Source organism: Lepus europaeus, chromosome Y (assembly GCF_033115175.1).
Source record: "Lepus europaeus isolate LE1 chromosome Y, mLepTim1.pri, whole genome shotgun sequence".
Taxonomy (NCBI): Eukaryota; Metazoa; Chordata; class Mammalia; order Lagomorpha; family Leporidae; genus Lepus; species Lepus europaeus.
Window position 1 is genome coordinate 1,594,202 of NC_084851.1, and position 8,240 is coordinate 1,602,441.

An 8,240-nucleotide genomic window follows, 5' to 3' on the forward strand; every position below is an offset into this window, starting at 1 on the left:
TCCCGGTTGCTCCTCTTCCAGGCCAGCTCTCTACTGTGGCCAGGGAAGGCAGTGGAGGGTGGCCCAAGTCCTTGGGCCCTGCACCCGCGTGGGAGACCGGGAGAGGCATCTGGCTCCTGGCTTCGGATCAGCGTGGTGCGCCAGCCACAGCGCACTGGCTGCAGCAGACACTGGGGGGGTGAACCAACGGCAAACAAAGACCTTTCTCTCTCTCTCTCTCTCTCTCTCTCTCTCTCTCTCTCTCTCTCTCTCCCTCTCTCTCTCTCTCTCTCTCTCTCTCTCTCTCTCTCTCTCTCTCACTGCCCACACTCTGTCAAAAAAAGAAAAGAAAAGAAAAGAAAAAAGAAAGAGGGTGAGACTGTTTTACATCCACTGATTTACTCTCCAAGTGGCCACAATAGCCAGGGCTGGGCTGAACCAAGAGCTTCACCTTGGTTGGTATCCCACGTGGGTGGCAAGAGGCCTAAGCACTTGGACCATCTTCTGCCGATTCCCCAGGTGTGTGAGCAGGGAGCTGGACTGCAAGTGGAGCAGCCAGGACTCAAACCAGCACCCATATTAGGTGCCTGGCATCGTAGGAGGCGGCTCTACCTCCTGTACTACAATGCCAACTCTAAACTAATGAGCTTTTTTTAAGTACCCTTGTATTTGAAATTTCATTTGTGTCATTAAATTTCTTCATGGCAAGATGGCCTTAATTAAGCAGGATAAACAAATCATTAAGTTGCTCTTTTTAAAAAGTGAAACATGTAAAAAGGTTTGAGAAGTCTCCAGAATGACTTTAAAACTCATTGTCCATGGACCAGCACTATGGTGTAGCAAGTAAAGCTGCTGCCTGCAGTGCCAGCATCTCATACGGGTGCTGGATTGAGACCGGCTGCTCCACTTCCCATCCAGCTCTCTGCTATGGCCTGGGAAAGCAGTGGAAGATGGCCCAAGTGCTTGGATCCCTGCACCCATGTGGGAGACCTAGAAGCAGCTCCTGGCTGGAGCTTCAGATCGGTGCAGCTCTGGCCATTGCAGCCAGTTGGGGATTGAACCAGAAGATGGGGGACCTCTCTCTGCATCTCCTTCCCTGTGTAACTCTTGACTTTCAAGTAAAGTAAATAAATCTTTTAAAAACAAAACAAAACTGGCCGGCGCCGTGGCTTAACAGGCTAATCCTCCGCCTTGAGGCGCCGGCACACCGGGTTCTAGTCCGGGTCGGGGCACCGATCCTGTCCCGGTTGCCCCTCTTCCAGCCAGCTCTCTGCTGTGGCTAGGGAGTGCAGTGGAGGATGGCCCAAGTGCTTGGGCCCTGCACCCCATGGGAGACCAGGAGAAACACCTGGCTCCTGGCTTCAGATCAGCGTGGTGCGCCGGCCGCAGCTTGCCTACCGCGGCGGCAATTGGAGGGTGAACCAACGGCTAAAGGAAGACCTTTCTCTCTATCTCCCTCTACTGTCCACTCTACCTGTCAAAAAAAAAAAAAAAAAAAAAACAAACAAACTCACTGTCCTAATACTAAGGTGTTTTTCTTTTTTCTTGTTTTGAGTCCTGACACATGGCAGGAAAATGGAATTGAAAAATACAGTAATGTTACCCAGACAATTGGATGATGGTTATAGGCAATTAACTGCTATGCTAGGGAAGGAAAGACTCATACTGAAATTGAACAAACTGGAAAAAAGTATTTTTTGTATCCAAATTAGAGAACTAAATGACTGAAACGAGAGTTATTGAAACCCTTAATTTCCATTTAAATCAAATCTGAACTAACTCAGTTTAATACATCTCTTAATAAAATAAGTATTGCCAGGTTTAGAAATATTGGAGTACAAGTATATTTAGGAGTTAAATTTTATTCTTGAAATAGTTAAAATTGGTAATAATGTGACACAGTTAGGGTTTTTAGTAAATTCAGCGAAGATCATGAATAGGAAGTGAAGAGGCTTCAACATTTGAAATTCATATAAAAACTTCCTTTAAGATTTATTTATTGATGTGAAAGCCAGAATTAGAGGAGGAGAAAATGAGAGAGAGGGATCTTCCATCTGTTAGTTAACTTCCCAACTGTCCACAATGGCTGGGGCTCGGCCATGTTGAAGCCAGGAAGCTTATAGGGATCTCTCACATGACTACATGCGCTCAACTACTTGGACCATCTTCTGCTGTTGTTCCAAGTTAATTAGCAGGGGACTGGATTGGAAGTGGTGCAGCTGATAGAATAATCAGTGCCCATTATAGGATGCTGGCTTTGCAGGCAGCAATTCTATCTTCTACCCCATAATAGCAGTTCTTTGTGTAAAAACTCAAAAAGCATATAGCATATAAGAAATTTGATACACTACTTAGGTTTAAAAATTGTTAAATGACAGATTCGAGCATCAAGTGGTGTTAGTAAAATGGTGCAGTCTTATCCATGGCACCATCTAAGCCCCAGGCACCATCGTAGGCTATGACCCCATTGCCATCTTGTATAGTAAACTTTGGTCCTAAGCCCAGCCTGGCTTGCTAAAAGTCAGGTGACCAAATGGCCCAACCACAAGCATCAGCTCCACCCCCATCCTAATGAGATTCATTGCTTCCATTTGCCTACCTTCTCTAAGGCTATAACAAAACCTGCCACCCACACATGTGCTCCTGATTGCTCTCCCTTTTCTGCCTCTCCCTCCAGCCTGTTCTCCACTCAGCAACATACCTTTTCTTTACCTTTGGTGTTTGGTGTTTTGTGGTGGCCCTCCATTGCTTCTGTGACTTGGATCCAAGTTTTCTGTGGACATTGTTCTCCCCTTGGTGATTTGAGAGGCTTTGGGATCCTGGCCCGTTGCCAACCACAAAACTCACTCCTTGCGCTACCTTCATCACCAAATGTTCTGTGATTTCCATCCACACACTTGCCATTCAAAATCCTCAAGAAAGATGGGGAATGGGGAATTCTCCCACTGTGACTTTTACCACGGATTGTGGTTTTGCTCTGTGTTGTCTTGAAGTCCTGGTACCAGGCACCACAACTCCCAAGGCTTTATGCCTCTCCACTGGCTTTATGCCTTTCCACGGGCTTTAAGCCTTCCATGGACTGTAGGCCTTCCGTGGGCTTTAGGCCATGGGTGCCAGTGGCTCCATGGGTGATGATCCCAATCTCTGCTCCTGTACCCTCCCTTTCAGACAGCCATGAACTTGTGGATACCTGATAACCACCGGTCTGACTCACAGGTCACCATGGGAGCTTCCTCACCCCACATTCCATCTGATTCTCCTCTCAGTTGTCTCCTAAACTATTTAGCCCCTCTTAAATTGCCTCCAAATCTCAAATGTCATTGCCTCTTTTTGGTATCGGGCGAGGCCCATGTATGACTTTGACAACCAGTTAAAATGGCCACTTAGTGGCACATTTGACACTGACACTCAGGAATCTGTGGGTGTTCGGGAAAGTGAAAGTAGACTCCGTATATCTAAGCTTTCTCCTATTTTTCTCTAAACCTTCTCTTTTTATTTTTTATTTTAGAAAACTTTTATTTAATAAATATAAATTTCAAAAGTAAAACTTTTGGATTACAGTGGTTTTTCACCCCATAACCTCCCTCTCACCCGCAACCATCCCATCTCCCACTCCCTCTCCCATCCCATTCTTCATCAGATTCATTTCAAATATCTTTATATACAGAAGATCAATTTAGTATATACTAAGTAAAGACTTCAACAGACTGCACCCGCACAGACACAAAGTATAGGGTACTGTTTAAAGACTAATTTTACCATTAATTCTCAGTACAACACATTCAGGACAGAGATCCTACGTGGGGAATAAGTGCACAGTGATCCCCATTCTTGATTTAACAGTTGGCACTCTTTATTTGTGACGTCAGTAATCACCCGAGGCTCTTGTCATGAGCTGCCAAGGCTATGGAAGCCTCTTGAGTCCCTGTCTTATTTGGACAGGGCCATAATCAAAGTGGAAGTTTTCTCCTCCCTTCAGAGAAAGCTACCTCCTTCTTTGATGGCCCGTTTTTTTCCGCTGGGATCTCACTCACAGAGATCTTTCATTTAGGTCATTTTTGCAGTGTCTTGTCTTTCCATGCCTGGGCAACTCTCATGGGCTTTTTAGCCAGGTCCGAATGCCGTAAGGCCTGATTCTGAGGCAAGCGTGCCGTCTAAGCCTTCTCTTTCTATCTCATGGTCTTCAGCTCAAGTTCTCTTTACTTCCAAAGCCCTTACTAGCCAAGCCCCTTTCTAGCCCTTCACTGTCTCATTCACCATACCTCCCTCACCCACCTAAGAATTCAACCTTATCTCAGAACCAGCCCTTTATGTCTACTCCCCACCTTGTCTACTCCCCTTGCCTTATCTGTGATCCTCTCTAACACCCTCCTGGATAAGCAAAGGCAAGTTCAGGAACAGGCTATCTCCATGCCATCACCCTCCAGCCCAGGTCCTCCAACTAACCTTCACTCCTCCCTCTGTTCCAATTTTACCATAAGAATAGCAATGGAGTGGTGAGTCCATCCTCTTGAGCTAACAGTCTACTGTAATCAAGTCACTTATCTTCACCCTTCTAATGGCTCGTTGTTTTGTCATGAGCAAGCCAGGTGTGATTATCAGATCTTTTGATAGGTTTTATCCCTGCCTTCTAATTGAATGTCAAGTTGGCCTTGCCAGATCTCCTCAATTCCTACAAACTCGATGTCCTGGTCCCAGTAGTGAGCATTTCCTAGACATTTCATTTGTTAGCACTGGGTTAACAGCGAAAACTACCTCTCTCTTCCTAAACCCTCCTCTTCCGTTCTGACACTCTCTCCTGAGTAAAAGCCTAAACTGCTAAAAAATACACTGTAAACCTCACCAAAGAGCCTTCCTCGCATCTTCTGCCCTCATTATCAGAGTCCTTGCAGTGCTCTACAAGTGCCCCATCAAGCAGCTCTGCTCTTTAAACTTAATTTCAAACACACCCTGCTCTCTGTATGGGCAGACTCAGCTCTAGTCCCCCTTCAAAGACAACATTACTCTTAAGGTATCTTCCAATCTATGTGAAATAATAATCATGACTACTAGCCCTTCAAACCAGCATGCTTACCCAGTTAATTATTTTCAGACATGTCTCCTTTTCCCTAGTTTCCCCTTACTCTGTCACCTATCAGATTCTTCCCTTTAAAAATCTCTCCAACCAGAGGGGTATCCTTCTACTCTGATGAATGCTCTCCCCTATTCAACCTACCATGATGAACAATCTCCAGTGGAACACTAAGCTCAGATTCAATTAAACTCTAAAAACATGTGTTAGGTAAATAACAGTCTTGTACATGAAAATTTCGTTCAGCTGTAGCTGGACATTGGTTTTAAAAGAATTTCTCTCTTGAATCTAGGAAAATCACTGCCTTTAAAAATATTGTTTTGAAACTTGCTAAACATGGTTTGGAATTGGGTTTTAACAGCTTTCCCATTGTATAGCAATGGATAATAAGTATACAGCGCCTAAGGTGGACTTTCCAATGTCTGCTTTCATGTTGCTGATTTAGAGCTAGAGTTTCATAAAAAGAAGTAGAATTCAACATTGAATAGATGCAATTTTGACCTTCATTTAGATAGAGATATGATAAAATACCAGCACCTTCAGTCATCCAGGTGTAATTTCTAAATGCAAATTGGGTAAAGCAAATGAGATAAATGTGCTTAAATGTAAAGTGATCTGCACCCCCATGTTTATTGCAGCTAGACGCCCTGTCTTATAAAGTTTAAAGAGGAGTGGTTAACTAGCACCTCTCTCAGGTCCCAGGTGAAAGGAGGTACATCCTGGGAAGGGAGTGATTTGACTCAGGTACGAAGGTAGTGTTACATAGGGTGTGGTGGGGAGTGTGTTTTCCAGTTTATGGCCCTAATCTAACTACCTGTCTTATCCTATATTATAACTACATTTTTATTTCTTTTTTTTGTAGTACTTTTCTTTTTTTTTTGACAGGAGAATGGACAGTGAGAGAGACAGAGAGAAAGGTCTTCCTTTGCCGTTGGTTCCCCCTCCAATGGCCGCCATGGCCGGCGCACCACGCTGATCCGAAGCCAGGAGCCAGGTGCTTCTCCTGGTCTCCTATGTGGGTGCAGGGCCCAAGGACCTGGGCCATCCTCCACTCCACTCCCGGCCCACAGCAGAGAGCTGGCCTGGAAGAGGAGCAACCGGGACAGAATCTGGCGCCCTGACTGGGACTAGAACCCAGGGTGCCGGCGCTGCAGGCAGAGGATTAGCCTATTGAGCCACAGCACTGGCCTATTTTTATTTCAAATGCTTTATAGAAACAGGCCTTCAGAAACTGCAGTGATAAAGAAAATGTGGTATATATACACAATGGAATACTACACAGCCATAAGATTGAAATCCTGTCTTTTGTAACAAAATGGATGCAACTGGAAAGCATTACACTTAGTGAAATAAGCCAGTACCCAAAAGGTAGATACCATATGTTTTCCCCACATTCATTTACATTTTCTCAGTAATATTAAATGTGTTCTTATTGTACAACCAGCAGTTCATGACCTAGGTATTCTACTTATGATGATGTTCCCAGGAAAGCAGTAGAGGATGACCCAAGTCATTGGGCCCCTGCACCCACATGGGAGACTTAGAAGAAGCTCCCAGCTCCTGGCTTCAGCTTGGCCCAGCCCTAGCCATTGTGGCCATTTGGTGAGTGAGCCAGTGGACGGAAGATCTCTTTAGCTCTGTCTCTCTTTCTGCGGCTCTGCCTTTCAAATAAACAAGTAAGTATTTTTTTTAAAAAAAAGTTGAAAAATGACATACAGGTATTTTTTACAAAGAAAGTGATGAAAATATATGAAAAATGGTCATTTTCATTAGTTATTAGGAAAATATAAATAAGTACCATTTTATTACCTCACACATATTGGATAGTGTTAGGACACTGGGGCAGTTGTAGCCAGGTGGCCGCATTGCCCAGCTACCTGAGCCAGGCTCCACCCCCATCCTAATGGGATTTGCTGCTCCTGCTTCCCTGCCCGCCCCCAGGTGAAGTTTTAAAAGGACCTGTTCCTGAACACGTGCTCTCTTGGTTCTTCTCTCCTGCACTCTCTCCTCTCTCTTGGCTCGTCTCTCTACTCTATCTTCTCTCCTCTCTCTGTCTCTGTCTCTCTCTCTCTCTCTCTCTGATACTCTCTTTCTCTTTTTCCTTCGCTGCCCCTTCACTCTGGTCTGTAGGGTGTTCCACAATAAACCCTTCCCCTTGCTCCGGTGTTTGGTGTGTGTTTTGCGACGGCTAACATTAATATATAACAGATAGATATAAATTTTTAATGAGAAATGACAACTACTGACAAAGGTATGAAAAACAGTGGGAATTGCCAGTAGGGTTCCTTCTGTGGAAGATAGTTTTGCAGTTCCTCCAAATGTAAAAAATGGAAATTATCATGTGTCCCAGAAGCTCCACTTCTATTAATAGAAAAACTGGAAACAGCTATCTAAAGAGATTCATGTGCAAGTGTATTTTTAAGCAGCAATATTCCTAGTAGGTAAGTGATGAAAAGGATCCAGATGCTCAGCAATCATTTCATGGGTAAATGAACAACATACTAATCAGTGCTGCAACATAGGTGAACTTTAAAACAATATACTCGGTGGTACATTAGCAGGAAGGTAGGTGTGAAGTAGCAAAGCGACACATTGGTATTACAGGGATGCCAATGTTACAAGCAACAGGTTAACCCACTGCACTACAGCACTGGTCTTGCATCAGTGTGCCCATCCTTTATGACTTAAAAGCCTGAAGTTGCAGGTTTGCATGATATCTAATTCAAAATTGTATTAGCACATAACTTACTTAATAATGTAACGTCTATATCAACTATTGTTTTAAATTTGACATTTGGAGTTTGCAACACAGAATTCATGTGCTTTTTATTTTCTTATTTCCATAAACGGCATTCAACATTTAAATCTCAAACTCCGTAATTCATGCTGTTATCAGTTTCACAGAAGAGGAAATGAGGCGTTGGTTTCTCCTCAAGTATAATTTTAGGAGTCTGAAACAAATCATGAATCCCTGGCCACAGATTATTAATTTAAATTTAGAAATAACTGCTTTTCCGTTCTGGGAAACGTCGATCTCTTTTGCTTTACTTGTCATTTGCCTTTGTTGTCTTTTTTTTAAAAAATTGAATTTCTGAGTTCCCTACTACTCACTGTGATGTACGATTTGTGACCAAAACCACTGTGTATTTGTGTCTTACCATCTTATCGTTAGTCACTGAACATATATGTA